The sequence below is a fragment of the Cyprinus carpio genome, chromosome A12, assembly GCF_018340385.1.
Source record: "Cyprinus carpio isolate SPL01 chromosome A12, ASM1834038v1, whole genome shotgun sequence".
NCBI classification, from domain to species: Eukaryota; Metazoa; Chordata; class Actinopteri; order Cypriniformes; family Cyprinidae; genus Cyprinus; species Cyprinus carpio.
The window spans coordinates 13,639,569-13,647,239 of NC_056583.1; positions in this window are offsets into that span (position 1 = coordinate 13,639,569).

A 7,671-nucleotide genomic window follows, 5' to 3' on the forward strand; every position below is an offset into this window, starting at 1 on the left:
TCTCAACTTCTATCAATTCCACTGGGCCATAGTTGAAGAAAAACTTGCAGTTCTTTTGTGCTTACATAGCTTAGTGGATATGTATCAAATCAGTTGTGTTAGGAATGATGTGTGGGCATTCTGCTGAAAAACCTGTCAAGCAGGTGTCCTGAAGTGGTACACCACAGTAATTCCACAGCCCCTGAAATTACGCAAGAGAGGTGAGTAATGGCAGGTTCTTGCAGGAGTCCAGATGGTAAGGCACCTCTTTGAGGGGAACAATACTGTTCCACTACATCAACTTAGAGTTTGGGGAGGCCTCTGCCGTACCTACCCCAAGGGCCATGAAATGCAAATATTTTCATCAAACTGCCAGACAGATTCTCAAGAGGGTTTACACTTCCTCTCAATTCTTCAGTGATGATGCTAAGTCTGCAGGCCAGGCCAGTTCTGATCCCAGGGGGATCATGTGTATGGTCATGTAGTGTTCTTTCTTTCTTTCTTTCTTTCTTTCTTTCTTTCTTTCTTTCTTTCTTTCTTTCTTTCTTTCTTTCTTTTTCTTTCTTTCTTTCTTTCTTTCTTTCTTTCTTTCTTTCTTTCTTTCTTTCTTTCTTCCTTTCTTTCTTTCTTTCTTTCTATCTATCTATCTATCTATCTATCTATCTATCTATCTATCTATCTATCTAAAGATTTTTAGACAAGGCTTTGTTAAGCCAGCATTCAGTGTTTGTCTTTAAGAACTTTGCTTTTCTAGTTAAAAGGTAATATGAATTTCTGATTCATTTTACCTGAATTTAATTTCTACTTCCTTACACTCAAATTTGACTTACTTACAAATCCTGTCCCATTTCAATTTCATGAATTGAATAGAAAATTAAAAGGTATTCACAATTAATTTCTGAATGATGCACAACCTTATTTTGCAGAACCTTTATTTATTCTCCTTAACATTTCTTTGTCTTAAAATAGTAATAACTGAGATTTTTGGCTAATAGCATAGCTTGCATTAAACCAAAGGCGATCATAGATCTCTTAGGAAAGTCTTTGTTGACATTATAACAGGATTACATCTACTATTAATCCACTATTAAGCAGTGTAGTGTTGTTTCTACTGCAAGAGATTATTACAGTGGCAAGCATCACTGTATGATATTTAAAGTCTTTTTAATGTACATACTTTTTAGTGCACTCTTTCTACTCTTGGTCCGGGTTGCTTGGTCCGAACCCTAGTTTCATTCCACCCTCTCTCTGTGGATACATTGCAAGAGATGCGAAGAATGTGAGCTGCTCTGCATGTAATTTATTTGGAGACAAACAGCAATAACAAATAAATTAGACTTTAATAAATCTGACGGAGAATGCAGAGATGCAAATGGCATAGTTAGATCAATAGTTGTTCACTTCTGTTAGGCTAGATTGCATTACCGTTTCAGAGTTTATATGAACCGTACTCCAGACAGCCTTTTCAAATGGACTCAGGCGTGGTTCACTGGCACGCTACCAAGTTCGAGAAACAATTTGCACATCGATCAAGCAAACTGAACTCTGACGTCAATTAGGCTAGTGTTTGCATTATAAACTCTGGTATAACAGTGCTTGTGGAATTAAAGAAACTGAAGAGAAAAGGGTGACCTGTCAGAACAGATGTTATCTTGGTATTTTTCCATTATTCTCTAAAGAAAAGCAGCAAGCAAAAAATACTTTGAATTGCTGAGACATCTTCACATCATGTGTGATTTGTCTGGTAATGATCTGTCAAGAATTTTTAAACATATGTAAGACAGACAGCACGTGGATGTCTGTACATTCTGAGGACGTGTAAGCATTCACAAAATTACAGCTATGATAATTCCATTATCTCATGGTCAACCATTAATCTTGAGTTTACAGAAGGGTATAAGGTTACAGGGGTTAAACTACCAGGCATACCTGAAAAACCTACACTCCGTGTTGCAACATATGTCTTTTAAAAACACATAAACGGCACCGCTAAAACAGAGCTTGATGGTAAGTCATGCTAATCTTTATCCAGTTCTAGTGTACTAAATCCCTGAGTGTGTAAAAACTGCACAGCTGTTTCACCATTATATGGTCCTACAATGACAGTAAAGCAAAAGCTCACAGTGCTTATCAAGGGAGAGAGATATTATGAGACGGAACGGTAAAAACAAGTGAAGAAATAGAGCAGCAAGACACAACCTAGAATCCTGACAAGACTGTAGATGCAGTGTGGCTACACTATAAAAATCTAATTTGTTTTGTAAACATAATTTAATTACAAATATACCGCTAAAATTCTAACTGGTACTTCTCACTGTTTTGATTGTAAAGCTTTGTGTACGATGTTTTACATAATCATTTACCTTCTGAATTGACTGATTGTCCTTCATTGTAATTTCATTTAATTTTATAACAATGTACAACAGCAGACACACTGATGGGGATGACCAACTCTTTTGTCTTGCTATGGGAAATTTCATAGTTAGCTATTCATGGGTAAAACAATGACATCTACACATTAGTCATTAGTAAAAGATGTAAGTAAGGGATTAAGTGCTTGTAAAAGGTTTGTGACCTTCATAACAAAAAGGAAAAAAATAAAAATAAAAAATGAAAAAATCCTGCGACATAAAAGTGATTTTATAGACTTCTCTAGATTTCTCTAAATAATTGAATACATGCACTTCAACACAGCCAGTTTATGTAGTGTTAGTTCTTTCAGGTTTTTTTCCTTTTTCAAGTTGTAAAGACTAGCGGTTTACTCTGTAAACATTTTAGTGTGTTTTCATTTCTTTATCATTACATCAGACATGTGGTTTTGAGATCCATCCAGTTCAGAACAAGACACCTCAACAGCAACTCTAAAGCCTCTAGCTGAATCCGGAATTATTCAAGGTGAAGACATGTAAGATGTTTAGCTTTAGCTGTATAGGTAACTGTGGGTAAGTACAGACAAACTCATTTGTCATCTTCTCCTTCAGGGCTGAGGTGTTGTGTGTACATGTCCGACCTGCAGATCAGGTGAGCTTCCTGATTGACTAATACGGGCTGGAAGTCTTGAGGATGTCTTGTTAATGTACAGATGCCAAGCATATTATTTAGTGAAAGTGGTATTTCATATGCATCAAAACCTTTCACTTTATGACAGGATAACTGCAGAAACTTTTGAGCTGCAGGTTAGCGGATCTCCAGTCGGATCCTTCAATATGTCATGTGAGGAACCCCAAAAGGTAACCTTAATATCAAGTCAAATCGAATTCATTTTTATATTACTTTATACTATACAGTTGTTTCAAAGCAGCTTCAGAGTATGAAAATAACAGAATCAATCACAAACTTCAGAATTTGATTTATTGTTGATTCAGTTTAGTTCAATAACTGTTGTTGCAAATTTTGTCAATTATGAATGAATTCGATTAAACTATAAAGCAGCAAGACAACAGGGTTATTATTCAGCTCACTTCAGTTCAAGTTTTGTTCTCATCTGATTGTGTCAGCAGGGGTGGTGTTTCCGTATGGCAGAGTATGGCAGTTGCCATAGCCCAGTCAGGTGTGCCGAAACTTCATATCTCTATTATAATTTGTTATTATTATTTTAAATCAGAGGGTTTTACAAATATTTAACCAATGATAAGCATTAAAAAGAGCTTGTCAGTATAACTTTGTAACGCCATTGGATATCAATATTTTACTTTAATATTTGCAGCACGAAATAAACATGAATAAATATTTGAATGCATATAAAAAAAAAAACTATTTAATACAAACGAATGTCTCATTAAATCGATCAATTAGAGTTAAAAAAAAAAAATGTCAATAAGCCTAAGTTATATCTGCCATTCTTTTTTTTTTTGTTACCTTGAAAGGCTTTGTCTTTATAATAGGGAAATTAGTTTGGCTTTAATGCTCAGACAACTTGCAAAATAGTAAAACCAACATGACAAAGAATCGTGATAAAACCGTGAATCGTGATATTTCTAAAAGAAACCATGATTTTTTTTCCATATCGCCCACCCCTAGTTCCAATCATATTTCTAAATGAATTTAAAGAAACAAAATAAAACCACCTTGCCATTAAAAACCAAAACTGAACTATTTTAATGGCAGCAACAGCAGCTGTGTAATGGGAAGAGAGAGAGAGAGAAAAGACGCGGGCTCGGGTTGGACTCAGGCCGAGAATTCTGTTAAACTGTCAGACAAGGGACATGTGCAGGCCTCTATATTCGTTCCCTCGTTTCAATTAAAAGTTCCCCCTTGGCTCGGCGGGCCCCCAATCTGCCCGGGCCCATATGCAACTGCATACCCAGACGCTACGCCCTGGATCTTCGTCATTCGCTGGTCAAAAATCTTGTTAACTCCATTTGAGTTTGATTTTCATATAATGTTAAGTGCAAGTGTCTGAAACAATACCAACACTGATGACGCAGTGTTGTTCAATTATTTAATTATTTCCCTTTATATCTTTTCCTCCCTGTATTTCAATGCTTCAGTGTGCTGTGGGATTGTTTTATCAATTTATCAACCCCCCCCCACCCCAATCCCCCCTCCCTACTCACCAAATCCCATGGTTTTGTGAAACGCCGCCACAGAGTGTAAGTGTCATTGAAATTCTATAATTTTACTTAACACAAGTATCTTTTAAACTCCAGCTAGCAAGCCAAAGGTAACAGTGGCAAGGAACCCTAAACTCCATCAGGTGACAGAAATAGAGGGAAAAAATATTGAAAGTTTCCCTAAATCAGCATCTATAAATTAATCACAAGGTGTTATTGCCTAGATATGATTTTTATGAGTCTTATCTGTTTGACTTGATCTGTTAGCTTTTATATGCACTCAAAAAAAAAAGTTGTTGAACGAACTTAAAAAAATTTGAGTAAACTTTTCCACGAAATTTAATTAAATTTTTCCACCAAAATCAAATTAGTTTGAAATGATTTGTTGTAATCTTGTTGTATTAACTTAAATTCCTTTAGTCAAGACTACAAAAAAAGATTGGTCACTCCTACTAGATAAATTTTTGCCATGCCTAATAGAGAAGATTATGTCAGGTTAACTACTCTGAATTTTGTCATGCCTACTATATAAAATAATGCAATGTTAACTACATTAAATTTGGTCATGTCTACTATATCTAACAATGCAATGTCAACTACATACATTTTTGTCCTGCCTACTAGAAAAAATTTTAATCATTACACTTATCTAACTTGACTCTACATTTACTTCCAAATGAAAGTGAAATACTTGTGTTCTATTAAATTAAAACCTTTTTAATCTATACCTATTGTCTACTGTGAAGAAAAAGTCAATATGTTAAAGTCGATACGTTTTGTAAAAATCTTGTATTTAATATATTAGAACATTTAACCTTGCATGTCTTCTTGCTTACAACTGCATATATGGCAATTAAACATGCTCACTAAGTTCAAAAATGACAATGCAATTAAAACATGAGCATATAAGAAAATATAACAGCATTTTATTTTATTTTGTTTTTTAAACATGAGATTAAATGAGTGAGCCAATTAAATGAGAGATTGAGAGACTTAATCACCTCTGCTCACAGTGCAAAAATGCGATACAACAAGAACACAAGCATACAAGAAAATAAAACACAGCATTCAACAAAGGGATCCTCAAACACAGCACTGCTCACACCTTCTAAGTGAAGAGTTTTGTGTTTTCAGTGCCTGTGCTTTGGCAGACAGTTTATGTGAGTCCCAGCTCCAGAATCATTTTTGGAGCACCTTAAAAGTGTAATGGAACTCCTGTGGATAAGTAAGATTTAAAAAGTATATTAGTCCAAGTAGCATGGCTGTAGCCAATACTACATTACCTAAACCAGAGAGCACCTCCACTCCTTCCAGTACAATGCCGATATCTTCAGGTCTTCTGTTGCATCAGCAAATTCATGCTTTACAACACAGATCCCCAAAACGGTCTTCTTGATGTCCGCTTCAGTGCTCACAGGGTCAACATCCTTTGGGAAAAAATAAAAATTTGTAAATGTATGGCATATATATAAAAAAAAAATTAACACTTGCAGAAATTATGCCGTTACTATACAGCATGTGACTCATATTCTAATGGTCAGTCTGTAATGTAAAATCTTTTTTCTTGTTTTAGACTTGTGGACTTCAATGGAATAGTTCTAAATAAATTAATAAATAACGGTACAGTATTGCAATAAAATGTACTATAATGTGACACTGAAAATACACATTTTTGGAAAGAAACAACCAAGTTATTTTTAGTGAACTACTCGACTTCCATAGCACATTCATGCAGCCACTTGAAACGAGCCATTTGAAAACAATGCTATGGCCTTCAGTCACCAGATCACAAACCAACTCAACACCTTTGGGAGACTGATGAGTTACACTTCATAAAGGAAAATAATACAGTGGCTTTGTAAATATCACAATAATTAATAATTATGCTACCTGAAAATCACCAACTATCACTCAGTGTCTGTTTAAATTGTAAATTCCAAATTAAAAATTCAACAATTAATTTAGACTTTTTTAGACTGTCAAGAAAAGAAATTAATGACAAATTAACAATATTAACAAATTAGATTTTTAAAATCCACATTCTCGATTTCAATCAAAATATTTGAGAATGAAGAACATGTATGAATCAGTTTCAAGAGCCATACATACTTCTTATTTCAAATCAATATTACTTATCTTTAACAAAAAGCTGGACAATTAAAACAATCGCTGACAGCACACCCCTCCCCCATTCTCTGACAACCCAGCGGTTGAGTTACTGAGCACAAGCTTTTTTCCATTTTCTTAAGAACAGCGCAGTCCTTGGCACCGCCAAATTGGTGCAGCTCTTTGCCAAAATACAGGTTTGTGTATGTTTAATTTCATCTATAAAATCATTATGCTGTAAGTCACTTTTATTTTCAAACCAACATACATGGATGCAATGCCATTCACCTAAACGAGTGCCTTGCATAAAATAAATTACTATATTCCAGAACAAACTTAATGTAATTACTTTGTATGTTAAAGGTATAGTTCTCACAAAAATGAAAATTAGGTCATTAATTACTCACCCTCATGTCATTCCAAACCCCTAAGACCTTCATTCATCATGGGAACACAAATTAAGATATTGCTGATTGAAATCCAAGAGCTTTCTGACCCTGCATAGACAGCAACACAACTAAAAAGTTCCCAGGCCCAGAAACATAGCAAGGACAATAATAGTCCATTTGACGTGTTCTTGTAGCTTTGCAAAATAACATTTGAACCACTGATGTCACATTTACCAATTTACCAATGTCCTTGCTGTGTTTCTGGGCCTGGGAACTTCTTAGTTGTGTTGCTGTCTACAGAGGGTAAGAAAGCTCTTGGATTTCAATCAAAAATATCTTCATTTGTGTTCCGTTGATGAAAGAAGGTCTTATGGGTTTGGAACGACATGAGGGTGAGTAATGACAGAATTTACATTTTTAGGTGAAATATCCCTTTACTGTATGTTCTCGGAACTGTATACTGTTTATTTATGGGCAGGTTTAGTCACAGCATCTTTCATCTATGAGCTAACAGCAGGATGGCAGTCTAAGGTCTTATACCTGAATTACTGTTAAATATTAAATTTTTACTTCTAAAATGTTTGTTATACAAATTTAAATGTAGGCAAATATTGTGTACATGTTAAAAAATAAAATTATACTGT